This window comes from Planococcus citri, chromosome 3, assembly GCF_950023065.1.
Source record: "Planococcus citri chromosome 3, ihPlaCitr1.1, whole genome shotgun sequence".
Classification (NCBI taxonomy): domain Eukaryota; kingdom Metazoa; phylum Arthropoda; class Insecta; order Hemiptera; family Pseudococcidae; genus Planococcus; species Planococcus citri.
In genome coordinates this window covers 66986922-67002285 of record NC_088679.1, presented here as the reverse complement: position 1 = coordinate 67002285, position 15364 = coordinate 66986922, and the positions used below count along the sequence as shown (strand labels likewise).

The following is a 15364-nucleotide window of genomic DNA, read 5'->3' as shown; positions in this document are numbered from 1 at the left end:
TATTATTGGTATATTTTTGGAAGTTTTTGATTGTGAAGTGAACACGACTCTCCTGTTCGAAACATTTTTTTAACTGTTCGTTTAGGTATAGGCAAAAATCTGAAACTGATCAGAGGAAAATCATTCTTCTTATGAAGGCTTTTACTAGGTTAATTTTTGAAATAACTTATAGGTATATGTAGTTACTAATGATGACTTTTTGTTAATAATTGCTAAAAATTCTCATTTTTTGTCGACAACTGTCCATAAAAATCCCCTGTTTTGCAAAAAATTGTGAGAAAAGTTACACTTCTTTGACAAAAGTTGTGAAAAACAGATGCTTGTTCGACAAAATTTGCGAAAAAGTATCATTTTTTTGTCAATAATTTGCAAGTGCTGATTTTTCCCAGAAATTTACAAAATCTTGCTTTTTACCAAAAACACGAAAAATACTATAGGGAGATGTTTTATCTCAAGATGCGAAAAATTTTCATTTTGTACTAAAAAATTGTTGAAGGGCCATTTTTTGCTAAAAATTGCGAAAAAGTTTGTTATTTTAACAAAAAGTTTGCATAATATATGTCTCTTTTTTACGAAAAATTTGCTTAAAGTTGAGGCTTTTTTGCAAAAATTTCCAAGAAGTTCAACTTTTTTCCACAAAAATTGCCAAGTCTCAATTTTTTTACTAATAAATTGCCAAAAAAAATTTGATTGGGATTTTTTTTGTATTTTCGTATTTTTTTGTTGCAGAAATTTAATTGAAAAGTTCTGTTTTTTTTTCTGCATTGAGATGTTTTAATCACATTTTGTTTGTTTGTTTTTTTTTTTGGAAACTTAGACACTATTTTTTAGGGGGGGGGGGGGGTGTCAGAATCACCTAAAAACTCGTTCCTTGCTCAAAATTACTAAAAAATCTCGTCTTTTTTTTAAAAAAATTCATTTCTTGTCAAAAACTGCTTGAAAATCCGTTTTTTTGCAAAAAGTGAAAAACTTATGCTTTTTTAACAAAGTGCTGCTTTTTACCAAAATTGTCTTGCTTTGTACCAAAAACGGGTCAAAAAAATGTTCATTTTTTACAAAAAAATTGTCATACTTACTACTTAATAGTCATTTTTTTCTCTAAAAATTGTGGAAAAGTTTTGCTAAAAATTATTAAAAAGCCCCGCGTTTTGATGAAATTGTCATAAAATATCGTTTTTTGCGAAAAACTGGCTATAAATTGTTGCATTTTTGCCAAAAAAAAATGTCTAAAAGTTCGATTTTTTTCACCAAAAGTAGCGAAAAAGTTTTGTTATTTTGCCAAAAATTGTTAGAAAACCTCTGCCTGTTGCTTGAATTGTAGTGAAATTTTTGATTTTTGCGAAAAATTAGTTCAAAGTAGTTGCTTTTTGGCAAAAATTTCAAGAAAGTGGTGATTTTTGTTAAAAATTGCGAAAAAGTCTCGCTTTTTTGCCTGCGAGTTGCGAAGTAATCTCTCTTTTTTGCCAGAAAATTATAAAGAAATATAATTTCTTTGCAAATAATAGCCAAACTATCCAAATTTTTTAGATTTGGTGATTTTGTTATTTTTTGTTTTTTTTTTGCTGAAGTTTAGTACCTAAAGTTTTGTTTTTTTGGTGATTTTTTTTGCATGAAAATGTTTTATTTTTGTTTCGTGATTTTTTTCGTTAGTTTTTACTTGAACTTTTTCGGTTACTTTTTTTTTTGAAAAAAATTAGGTACACAAGTCCTGCTTATGGTGACATATTTAAATGAGAATTTATTTGAAATTTTATGCTTGGAGAAATATTTTTTGTGTCACGACTTTTCATGTGCTTCATTCTGGTGCTTTTATTTATCATTCTCGTTTCTTGAAAAAGAATAAATATTGAAAATTTTGTCTTCTTTTAGATGTTTTAGGGTGAAATAATGGGGAGGGGAGGGGAGAGTAGGGTTCACAAAAATGGTCAAGTTGTTACAAAAAATCAATACCTAGACCACTCTATTTTTTTTTTTTTAATTTCGATTAGGTATGCTGCCATTATTTATATACATTTTTTTGCTATGTCAGAAGTCATTGAACTCATTTTTTTGAAGAAATTTGTGACAAAATTTTCAGTATTTTTTTTTTTTAAGATAAAAATTTTGGAAAAAATCATATTTTCTGCGTAAAATATTTTTCATTCTCAAATTTTGCAGTTCCCTCCCTTTATTTTTAAATATCAACCGACTTAATGTACTCCTCCTCCTAAGAAATACTTTCACTATAGACACCTTACCTAAAAATTACTCCTGTCGAGAACATAAAACTGAAAAAAAAGGGTTAGCTATCTATCACGACATCTTAAAAGGTATCTAATTTCACTTTCAAAAGGGTTCTTGGGCGCAGACAGCGAAAACCTCGATAAAGCAATTCATTCGATAACACGACGAGTCGTTCAATTGAACCACATTATAAGCCTCTCATCGTTGAAGTTTTGGTGTACTTAATCGTAAATATTTGCATACCAGCTCGATCGTGTTATAAAGTATTTCAATTTTTTAAATAATTCAAAAAATGAAGAAGAAGAAAATACGCGCATTAAGTTCATTTATGACTATTTGCTTTTCATATCAGTCGCCGAAATATTGTTTAGTTAGTAATTGAAAGTACCTACGAGTAAAAATAAGAGTAAAAAACATGTAAATACCTAAACCTATGTAATATATGTACCTACACCAATTGATACCTGTTACATTATAAAATGATGGTTTTTAAAATCACCTACAGCACAACACCATGCATAGGTACAGTAAAGTAAATTGATGGAAAGGTGTTGAGGTGCAGAGAAGCGCGAGCGTAGATTTCGTTATACGTAGTTACTATACGTTGACGTTTTTACGGTCGATTTTTTTTTTTTTAGCTTCCATCTTCTTAGCGGAGTCTTTAACGTTGTAAATCTGTTGAATTGGAAATTTAATAATAAAATCGCGTCGAAGAAGTATTTTTGTTTATATAAGAGAGGATTTTTAGCGATTGAGAATTCATGGCTGAAGGGATAACTTGGTTGCATCCGTTCTTTAACTAGCTATGGCAGTAGATAGAGATGGTCTTTTGGAGCAGTTTGTTTATTCAAGCGGACACGGATTAAAAGAAAGCATAAAGCTTTTTTTCTACGGACGAGTTTGCCGGTTTGGATGCTGCAGCGTGTGTGGGAGTTGAGAGTGGTGGGGTGTTTTGTTATAGGAAGACAGGTCTTGCTTTATCGAGGCTATTTTTTGATAAAATGTATTACATCTCGTTATCGAATTAATTATATCGATGAGTTTTTTTTTTTTTTTTTTGGTGCGAGAAGAGGTTGTTGTGATTTTTGGTATTGTTTTTTAATTGAATTAGAAAATTTTGGTGTGGTTTTAAGAATTTTTGAATTGGAGTGATTTTGGCTTCAGCTCTGGTTTCTCTATTCCAGCAAAAGTGCCTAGGAGAATTCCACACCCTCCCCCTCAGACTCCAACTCCGAATCCCTGTAAGGTAATCACTCGAGGTGTCCCCTCTAGTCTTCTGAAACCCCTCGAACTAAAATTTTCATCTCTTGAATTAATTTTTTCGGTTTCTGGTGAATTTTTGAAAATCCAAAATTGGAGATTTTTCGAAGTTAGTGGTCTTTTTTTTCACAGGAACTGGAACTTTCAAAAATTAGCCAAAAATGAAAAAAAATAATTGAACATGCTGAAATTTTAAAATTCAGTGTTTCAGACCATACTATTCCAAAATCTTATTTCTTCAGGCAATTTCTGATTTAAAATTTACTTTTCGACCTGTTTTGGAAACCCAGATTTTTCTTCAACTTTCTCAACTATTTTGGATGGACTCAGGGATCTGAAAGATGAGAAAGTCGAATCCCTTCAGCTTCTCCACCTCATTCGAAAATGCATCCAGTTTCGACTGTGCCTCCGAAGGAACTTGGAATGAGTCTCCAGTTCTCCACCCTCCACCGACTGATTTCTCATTTGAAAAGCACGTGGAAGAACCCTCCAATGCCTCACCAGAGCCTTTCTCTGAACTCCACAAGTATTACCACCGCTGTAAAAATTCCTCAAAATTTTCTCTGTTTGTTATTACAAAAAGAGGAGACGTTTCAAATAATGAAATGGTCCTGCAGTTGTCAAGATGATGCTCAAAATCGGAAAATCGTGTATAATGTTCTGAATTTTTTTTTTGAAAATTTTTTCAAAATCTATTTTTCTCAATTTTACGTTCAAAGTTGAAAAATTTGTGAAAACACTTAATTTGGTGAACGAGTTATGATTCAAAAAGGACCACCGTGCTCATCTGTGGAAATTATTTTGAAATTGGGAGGGGGTAAAATCATCAGAAAAACTCTCTTGAGAAATCAGAATAAATTTTTGGTGAAGAATTTTTCAAGGGGAAGGGATGCGGGGGGAGAGGAGTTGAAGAAAGTAAAATTTGAAGAAAAATCATGCTCCAAGTTCCAAAAAAATGTTGAACATCTCAGTCAGACAAATGACCTGCAATTTGATTAAGAAATTTTTGTTCAACTTTCTGATTAAACATTGAAGCTTCTAATCTCTAATTCTTTAATTTCGTCCAATTCGAATTTTGAAAATTCTCACTCTTGTTTTTACTCTTACACTTGATTTTCTTTGATTTTTTTGCTGGTTTTGCTTTCAAAGTCTCCAAAAAAATTCAATTTTGAAACTGTTCTGCTTTTAATTATAGCTTTCCTCGAAAATTCAATAGCTCTTTGTTCCTGTTTTTTTTTACTCTCTGGGAGGGAGGGAGAAAAAGGAAGGACACTGTACTCTGAAATACCTTCTTGTTGGTGTCTAAAATTTTTATTCAACGATGAAACAGGTATTAATGGTCTGGAATTTTGTGAAGATTGAAGTATTTTTTACCTACGAACATTTATCCATGTAAAAATCATATTCAATTACATAGAATAATGCTCAATTAACGTGAACAGAGGTTTAGTGATCCTTTCAAGTGCTTTAAGAGCATCCTTTTTTTACCACCACCTCTCCCATACCCACCGATGTCCATCTTCTGACTTTTTTCATTGGTTCACCTTGGAAAGTAACCCCCCCCCCACTTTATGAAAAGTTGAAAAAATATTTTTTTAATAGTTTATACCTAGGTTTGTCTGTTATTAAAGCAATACGAGATCCATTACTCAAAAAAAGAAAAAGCTATTGGTCCTTGAAGAAAAAAATCTCATCATTCTCTCTGAATTCTGATTTTTATGAACAAATTACCCCCCTCCCCTCCTTCCCTCCTCCTTTTCCTCCCGGAAAATGAACTCTGAAAAATTTAAGCCAAATGATCACTGAATGAGTCTAGAACTCCAGTAAAAGAAATCTGAATCACAGGATCAGTAGGCCAAATTTCAGAGTAAAAAACTTCCTTTCCATTTTTTTGAACCAAAAAATTCTGGTTTTCTGTTTTTAAAAATTTTCACTGAGTATCTTGATATTTTCTATGAGAAAAAAATCACAAATGAAATTAGTCCAATTTTTTCCAAGAATTTCAATATTCAAACCGAATGCTCACCAAAATCTCCACTCGTTGCATTTCGAATAAAAATTCGCAATATCGATCGTAAAAACACAGAACGTTCTCACTCGTGTCAATTTTCCCATTTAAAATTAACGCCGATAAAAGAATTCAGTTTCGATTACTTTTCGTTTTCGGAGTTTTCTTCTGCGGTTTTACCTCGCTGCAGTCGCAGCTCAAAATAGGGTGGAAAAAAAATCTGGAAAATGAGCGTTTTTTTAAACCTATATTACCAACGTTTAATCTTATACGTATATACGCTGTGTTCTCTTATGTCTGGTCTGGTTCGAGTTGATGACAAGTGAATAGCCGAAGAGAAAGGGGCGATTTACAAAAACGCCGTTTACCTTGTGCACTGTGCAGCTTTTATAAAAAAGTTGACCAAAGGAGGGCGATTACTGTGCAGAATGGACAGACGTGTAGTAGGGTCATGTTAGGGATTAAGAAAGGTAAATCTTTTACGTCTTTTATTTTCTCGAACGTGAATTACTATAGAATGAGATGGTGGAAATCGCCCCATGGGCGCAATATATCTCCACCCTTTTTTCAATGCTATCACCTTCTACATACGTTGGTACCTTGCCTTTTTTTTTTTGCTCTCCTGGTCCTCTTACTTTTACTTGTACTATAAGGTACCTACTAGAGTCGTTTATATTATCATCATATTAATGAAATTCGAATGGTGGTTTTTCTTTTTTTTTTCAGTTCGTATGGTTGTTGTTGTGAAGCACCTTAGTATACGTACACCTAACGAGTATGAAGTACCTGCCGGTGAAGACGAAGACGAACGAAGGGTAAGGTGACGACCTCGTTTAAAAGCGATAATATTCAAAGAAGACGGGCGGCCCCTCGAGCATATTACATATAGATAAACGTGCATTGTACAGAGTCAGAAAGCATCATCATCACTATATACTACACATCGATTTGTCGCAGTCATAAATTAATAAACCGAATGCGAAATATGACGAGGATAAACGACACACGAGGTAAAATTCCAATTATTACGTATTTTATTATGCGTTATAAAAAAAATCGCTCCGACGACGACGATGTCGGTGTCGATATCAGTATCGCGCCTCTTTTAATACCGCTCAGCGACGCGAGCTCCAAGTACGATAAGAGCTGATGATGATGGGGCGACCAAATGCGATGAGCATATTTATATGTACCTTGTTTTCTGGGTTTAATTTCAATTGCCATCTCATCAGTGGCGGCGAAACGACGTGAAATTCGACAGAAAAATCGAAACAGTGGCTTAATTAGTGGTCGAGCGCTTAAGAGAGCGACGAAGCCAAAATCACCGACCGGATCATTTAGCGGAACCGGTAGTAACACGGTGTTGGTGGCTACCGTGTACGAGCTAATTTTCATCATGAAAAATTCAACACCGCCGCTGACGCCAATGTACACGGTCGACTAAAGTGGATAGGTATAATTCTCTCAAAGGTGTATCTGTATGTGTTTTGCATAAAAAAAACAACACACCAGCAGAACTAAAGTCCAAGTCGAAGCCGGTAATTATCATCTTTTCGCGTAACCATTTGTATTTAACAGACTACAACGTATCGCACCGCAAACGGCCCAGAACACGCGCTCACGCAGATTAATTATTAAAAATTTAATGATTTAATTTTACCAGACCAGCTACCTGCGCTTGACTATAAATTGGGATTTTTTCGGAGTCTATCGTGTTAGTTACGTCATATGGTCGAATCTACTCTTGCGAACAGCTATAACAGCATCGGATCATTTGCATAGTACATGGGAAAAATACCACCGGCTGACATATTTTGCTTATTTTCGTGCAGACTGCAGAGCTACGTACCACGTCGATCATCTTTCGCATTCATGGTATCTAACAGAACTTTTTTTTTTTGGAAAAATCATTATCTACTGTTTTCACTACCTTTCTTCAACCAGATTTCTATAAAGCTTTCCACTCAACCCCCCCCCCCCCCCTCGACAAAATTAAATTTTTCACAGGAAAATTTAAAAAAAAAAAAATTAAAATTGGAAGGAAATTTATATACAAAGTATTTTTTAATATTTTAATAAATAAAAAAAAATAGCCTTACCAATAGGTAATTTGAAAGATTTTTAGACCACTTTTTAAAAAATCCGAAATTTCCAAAATATACCCGAAGGCTCCGGAACAGCCAGAAACCACCTCCAATCGACTCGACATATTAAAAATGGGGTACTAAGTAAGTAAATTTCATTTCAACAACTTAAAAAATCTGCTAGGATGCTCCAGAACTATCACTCAAAATGGTTCGAAACCGTTTTCAATCCATTAGGAGGGTCGAAAACAAGGCATACACCAAATTCTAGCTTTCTTAGTCTATTTTGTAAAATTTTGATTTTTTTTTCATTTTTGACCCCAAGTTTGATTTTTTAAAAATCCATTAAAATCAAAACCGTTTGTGAACTCAAAAATTTGAGCTACTGTTTCCAAATTCGTATTCGCGGAAAATCAGATTACCTCGATTCAAACCTGATAAAATTTTAATCAAATTTTAATTTTTTTTTAATTTTAACTAAAAAATTAATTCAACCTTTTTTTTAAAAAACATAAAAATTTTCAATTTTTTTTTATCTAATATAAATTTTATGATTAAAAATTTTAAATTTGTTTTTATTAAAATATAATTTAAATAATTAATTTAATTTACCTTAATTTATTTTTATACCATCAAATTCTTGTACAGAAAACTTTGTGAGCTATTCAAACACAATTGCAGTGTTCATTAATTGAAAAATTAAAATTATATGAAGAAGGTCGAAACCTGCAAAAGGCACTTCAGCGACACCTTCCCATTGTTGGACGGCCCAGGTCACTTTGGAGGAGTTGCAGGCTGTTCCAAAGGTCATGTAACACATTACAATTGGTGAAGTAGTCTGAAAATGCACTTTTTTGACCTCCGGAGAGGGGTCAAATAGGGTCGGATGGTTGAAACTTACAAAATGCACTTCAAGTTTATCCTCTCATTGTACTGTAAAAATTTGGACTCTCTAGGTCAATTTGGAGAGACTGCAGGTTTCCCCATTAAAAGCAGAAAAAAACCTAAAATAGTCCAAAAATCCACTTTTTTGACCCTGAAAAGGCGTTGAAGTGGGCTGGAAGATTCAAACCTGCAAATGTCATTTCAAGCACATCCTCTCATTGTACTGTAAAAATTTGGACACTCTAGGTCAATTTGGAAAGACTGCAGGCTTTCCTAAAAACGTCAAAAAACACGTAAAATAACCCAAAACTTCACTTTTTTGGATCCCGAAAAGGGGTCAAATGGGGTTGGAAGGTTTAAACTTGCAAAAAGCCCTTAAGTGGCACCCTCTCATTGTATGATGAAAATTTGGGTCCTCTAGGTCAATTTTAGGGGTGGGAGAAGAGTCAATAATAAGAGTAAAATAAGATTTTTTCACCTTAAATGGGGTGGGGATGACCTAGGAAGCTGAAATTAATTGTATATGTTGATCGCAGGGGTGGTAGTGACCCATGGTATGTTTTTGGAACCTTTTCATCCATTGGGAGCCAAAATATGCCCTTTCAAAAAAATTACCTTTCTGTATTTTTCAACTTATTTAACCCTCCCTACTCCAGGGGTCAAATATGATTTTTGAGAAAACCTTGAATCAATTAGAATAAGTTTCAAGTTATAAAATGTTGAGCTGAAACTTATAAATATTTATATCTGTCGAGCCTACTGCAATAGCCATTATTTTTTACAAAAAATTGGCTAAAAAGAACACAGGTATAGAAGTGACTTACGTAACTTTTCTAATTATAGGATTTTAAAATAACTTACTTATGCTCATACGCGCGAGTTCATAATTCTATCATTTTTGGAAGGAAATTTGTACTCACCTGAAACAAAGAAAAATTAAGGAGATTAGTTGGTTGTAAAATTATTGGTCAATTAACAGATATACCTACATATAAAATATAAAAGGCCGAAGTAAAACCTTCGACGATCTCGACGTTTAATAAACAGCCAGAAATGAATATTCACAAATAAAGTATCATTAAAAATTGTAAAATTGATTGTAAAAATCACTTGAAAATACCAAAAATCGATAAACCATCAAAAAATGGCCAAAATTTGAGAAAATGTCTCATTTGGGCCAAATTTGCACAGACTGCTTAAATTATTGAAAAATATCAAGAATCAACCGAAAATTCTCAAAATTGAATGATGATTTGACAAAACAAAACTGCAGAAAGTGTCATCAAATTTTTCAAACCAATCTCACCCCCCCCCCCCCTCATAATTGAAAATTTCCCAGAAGTTGAATAATTGATGGTATTTAAGGGAATTTTTTTTTGAAAAAAATACTGCTTTTTTCACCATTTTCAAAAAGCTCTCCGCTCGAACCCCCTCCCCCCTCCCTCCCCACACATGCATAAAATTAACGAAGTCTTCTACAGGAAAATGTTCAAAAAAATTTAAAATGGGAAGAAAATTTGTGCCTATGTGTGTAAAGTAGATACCTAAACATTTTTTAATTTCAATCAAAATTATTATTTAAAAAAAAATATATATATATACAAATGAATGCATTGATGAATTTTTTCATTTTTTCGCTAGCTTTTCGACTAAAAATTCACTACTTTTTTACAACTTTTACTACCATTTTTAAAATCACTACTTTTTCACTATTTCTTCACTACCTGTTAGATTAGATACCCTGGCAATTTATACAGAGCTCATCCGAATCCGGTGTTGGTAATGAGCATTCAGCATTCGAACCAGATAAGCTAATTTTCACAAAACGTGCTATAATTTCGAAACATCTCGCTGTGTACGAATATACGATTATTGAAGTCATTGAAATCGCCAGATGAATACCGACATATACGAGTACGAGTACGTTCATGTGTGTATATCTACATACTTACTTATACTGTACACACATTAAAGAAGATGAAAATACGAGATCAAAATTAGACCTTCGTTGACTGAAAAGAGCGGATGAGACACGAAATTAGACGTTAATGCGCGCCGCGGCACCGCATCATAAACCGGTTTCGAGAATACTGAATTTTACTGAATGATTAGCCGAACTAGAATAGTTTTTTTTTCTTCTGTTTTTTCGCCGTTCATAGTCTTTGTACTGTTTAAATGTATGTGTTGTAGTTGGCTATATTATTCTACGAGCTGAATACGTACATCGTTCCTATATCGATGAGAAGACTACTAAAAAGCACGTTAATAGTAGCAGATTTTTACCAGCAAAGGAGATGAAAGAAGAAAAAAAACAGTCGAGTGATAATTCCAAGAATTTTTACTCTCTCAAAGATGCAACACAGAGAGAACTGAACTTATATACTTATTCTATCCAGTCAATGACTATACGCTACTGTCTCAGTCAGTGTATGGTATATCCAGTAGCAAATTCCAACCTTTAGTGGAATATCAATGGGTGCCGAAGCCGATGCCGTCCAGCGTCCACTCTTTGAACCTGCACCAACCAACCGCTACAGCTACCGCTCTTTCCGCGAATTCCGAATATTTCGCGGGTTTAACGAATTGTGTCCAACGGATGTGATGATTTTTTTGTCCACAAGTCGTTCGTTCGTCTGTTCTAGTAAGTAAATGCATCGAATAAGAATGTCTCTGTCTATCGCTTTTGTTTTAGTATACGAGCTAAATCTCGTATCGTGTATGCGATAGACGAGGCGATTGTCTGAATACGAGATTAAGCCGCATCGCCGATATATGTATAAATGAGACAAATGGTGATGAGAAATTGGCCAATTATTGTGCTGCCGCAGACTGCTGCTTCAAAAGGTCTGAGATTCTGGACCGATTCGGATTCGAGCTCAAGGAGGCGACGTACAAATCACCGAGAGACTAATGAATGAAATTTTTTTTCCCGCAAATGTGAATGTTTTCAAGGTCCCTGCAGAGAGGATTGACTGGACTGGGAATTTTTTTGCGGTCGGGTTTGGTTGTCTTTTCTATTTTTAACTCGTGAGATAATTTTTTCCCAATTTTTTTCCCTCATTGATGAATTGAGAATTCAATCAGTTGAGGCATTTTGGGCAAGTTTGAGAGAAATTCGAGGTTTGTGGTTTTTTAAAGGTCCGAAATTCAGTATGAAAGTAGAGTACATTTTTTTTAATGAAGCGAGAATTTAATTTTTGATCTAACAATAAGATATTATTTTTGTTATTTTTAAATGGACATTTTTTGAGAACCAAAGATGAATTTTGAAAAATGAGGCGAGGAGAAATATCAAAGAAATGAACTCCCATACTGAACAAAGAACTGGCTTAGATAGAATAAATTACCCAGCGACGGATCCTGCAGTTTTTGCTGGGTAAGAATTTTGGAAGAGGAAGGAGGGAGAGGGAAGGGAGGGGTGAAGATTTTTATTCGAAAAAAACTTGAGGTAAAATTGATAAGAAAACGATAGAGTTTATTATAAAAAAGTACATTTTTCAAGACTTTTTTGCTGGATATAAAATTTTTGATTACTGCTTGAGAATCGAGGAGAAATATTCCTTCCTGAAATTCATCATATTGATGTGAAATTTTGAAGACTTGGGATTTCAGGCATCAAAATAATATCGTAACTTTTTTATATCCAAGTTACTTTTTGCTACTAAGTATTCACTTGCAAAAATTGCAGTTACTTTTTCAATCAGAAATCAACCAAAATTTTTTTAAAAATGCTTGTGAAACCGATTAGCAAGAAATGTTTACAATGGAAGCAAAAAATTAATTAGAGAAACAGGAGAGAAGAGTTGTTTAAAAATTGTAGTTTTATAAAAATTACTTAAATCTGCAGAATCCGGAATATGATGAGTGATGACATCTGAAATGATGAAAGAATTCAATTGAGAATCGCTGGTTTTTGAATTTACCATTTTTGAACCACGTACTTTCTTTGATAAACTTTCGCTCAAGTAATGTGATTTTGTTTCATTTATTCATTTTCACCAAGTAATTGTGTACTTTGTACTATGAAGGATCGTTAAAGAAACACTTCAAACTCATTTTTTCTGATTCGGAAATCTTCTCATCTGACAAAATTGGTGGAGGAGGGAAAATTATCAAGTGAAAATGCTGCTTATTTAAAAAAAAGTTACCAAAGTTCCTTTTTCCCTTCATATTTCGCTATTTTAATGTCTGGAACTCTGGGATTAATTTTTGGTGGTTCAATCGTGGTATAAAAGCCATTGGGTGGTTTTTTAGGAGGGTGGAGTGAAAGGGAAGGGTGGTACAAGTTGATTTCTAGTTACCAATTTCAGAAGTTTTTGATCCTCCGTTTACTTCGAATTGTATCTTGAACATTTTTTAAAATTTGGAAATTTTGGAAAGTTGAAAAAAATTGTCGAAATTTTACTAAAAATGCATCATTTTTTCGACGTTTGTTTGTTAAAGACAAAATCTCTCAATTAAAAGGGGTTGAAATTAAATTTTATGATTTTTCTGTACAAAAAATTTAATTACCTAATTATGATTTTCAGAGTCAAAATGGTTTTTCTTTTCGATGAAAAAAACTATTTAATCGATATTACTTGGGACAGTTTCGAAGGAGAGGAGAGGAGAGGAAAGGAAGAATCAGAATATCAGCAACTACATTTTGAAATCAGATGCTCATTTTCGATTTTAAAATTTAAATATACGATTCTTGGAAGAATTCTTCTTGAATTTGGATACTTTTATTTGAAACGTATGCAAGGTAAGTTGGTCTTCCCCCCCCCTGCTTCAAAAGTGCTATCTTAATATTTCAGTTCAATTTTTTTTTTAATTTTTGATCTGAAGGTGTGAAAATACACTAAATTAGTTTTTCTTAGTGCTTTGGCCTATAGTTGATGGGAGAAGAGAGATAGGGACAGGGAGGGGAGGGGGGAGTTCAAATGTATGGGAAAACTCAAAATTATAAAAAATTTAACAAATTTTCAGTGATTTGAAAAAAATGGCAAGAGTGTGGTCTATTTTGATACAAACTTTCGTGTGAATGTCTTCCAATAAAGCGACGAATTCACTTCTGTGTCAAATTGAAGTTGCAGTTTTCTTCTCAAAAATTCGAATTCAAGAACAAAAATGAAAAAAACTGAGTAATTTTCAATCATGTTGATTTTTCCAATTTATCTCTTGGTTGTCGTTGAAAATGAGAGGAATCCGAAAAATAGAGCATACAATTTTCCACATGCGAAGTCTGGTTTTTGAAACATTCTCGCGGTTTTGTGATCTGATGAATTTGATTTTTTTTTCAGGTTTTCCATTGCAAACAATCGATTTTTCATTACAAAAAAAAAAAAAAAAAAAAGGAAACAAAATTGTATTGCATGAAATTACTCTGCTCAGTTTGTTATTAGTTATTCCTCTGAGGAGTTCTATTTTTGAAATATCTCGAGCAAAAATTGAAAAGTTCAATTTCATTGACCAATTTTATGGGACAATTCTTCATTTTTTTGAAAATTTTGCTCCTGGCGAAGGCACTTTCTCTCCTTTTTCTTCCTGTATCCTGGTTTTTTGGTTTTGCTCTCAATTTCTTCTGGTTTTTTAACATACTTTTTGAGATGAAAATCATTATTTTTCTTACCTATGTCAATTTCCTGAACTCCACTTCCCTCAGTTCTGATTACTTTTCCTGATTCGTTTGTAATTTTAAAAATGTCTCATAAAAATGATTATTTTCAACTTGATTTTTGAAATTTCATTTTTTCGCTAATTTTTTTCTCTCTGATATATTTTTAGGCATCATACACCGTCGATTCTCTCACAATTCGTCATTGACGCCAAGCCAGCACTAGTTGGACCGCAGTAAGCCACCCTCTCTTTCTCAAAGGCGATTACTCGACGAGCTCGATGCACATTTGACATTACACAATATCACGCCACTGGTCTCCAAATGCATCAATAATTATTACTCGCCATTGATTTGTCTTTGACGTGTGTCTGCTAATAAATTGTCCGGCGTATTTACCGGTTCTGGCGGACGTACGGAGCACACAAGAACAATGCTGCGACAATCCCGGAAAAGGTTATTCATCCGTGATACGCACCGAGAAGATGGTCCTGTCGATTGTCGATTGAATCAGTATCAACGTGTGTGCATCTGTAAATCTATACACTATATACAGAATAGACCTTCTCTTCAGCTCAGTTCTTCTAAAAACTGAGGAACGTGCCGGTCGCGGTCTTACAATAAAAAAAAAAGCACCGAAAAAATCGATCCCAAGAACCGTCCGAAAAAAAACCTCACACAGCTACTGGGCAATGGGCATAGAGATACCTACAAAGCGGCGATTTCCTCACTATATACAATGATAACAGAACCGAACGGATCTCACAATATCGGTCACAAAAATCGACCACGCGATGACCAGCACCACCAGCAGCAAGAGCTGAAGAGCTGCAGAAAAACAAATCATGTACAAAACGTACGTCGCTATCGCTACTGGTCTTCAGCATTTAAACATTGTTTATTCGCAAACCGAAGAAAAATGTTAACGATGTCAAGGCTATGGCCACCGCTGCCTGATGCATCTTCAATACTAATTAATGTAAAAAAAATTCATCGCAACACGAATTTTTATATACGTTTAAGCACGCTGAGCCGAATGACAATTGGTTACTGTGCCGTTATTATAGGTGCTTCTTTTTCTACATCTATAAATTTCGCATTCTTTCAACGAATCAGCGTCCTTCGAATGTGTATTTGATTTCGACTACGACCGTGTCTCTGTCTCTATCGTCACACTGATTTTTAGCTTCGTTCACTCCCTGCCTGTGTGTTAAAATGTTGAATTTTTTTTCCACTTCTGCGTATAGCTATTCTCGTGTACGTAGATTATTTTACAGCGAGATTTATGTTTCCTTACAACCATCGTAC

General features: G+C 33.9%; 1 protein-coding gene and 1 long non-coding RNA gene across 5 annotated transcripts in view; one reads left to right on the top strand and one right to left on the bottom strand.

Moving 5' to 3' along the window:
• LOC135838392 (uncharacterized) overlaps nucleotides 1-15364 on the top strand; it is a 221780-nt gene that overhangs the window by 3453 nt on the left and 202963 nt on the right. For both annotated transcript variants that reach the window (XR_010557401.1, XR_010557400.1), the window contains exon 4: nucleotides 6218-6501. This is a non-coding gene — a long non-coding RNA (uncharacterized LOC135838392). The remainder of the gene's footprint in view (nucleotides 1-6217; nucleotides 6502-15364) is intronic.
• Nucleotides 1-15364, bottom strand: part of LOC135838384 (POU domain protein 2-like) — a 125036-nt gene that overhangs the window by 59788 nt on the left and 49884 nt on the right. The gene's annotated exons all lie outside the window — the stretch shown is intronic.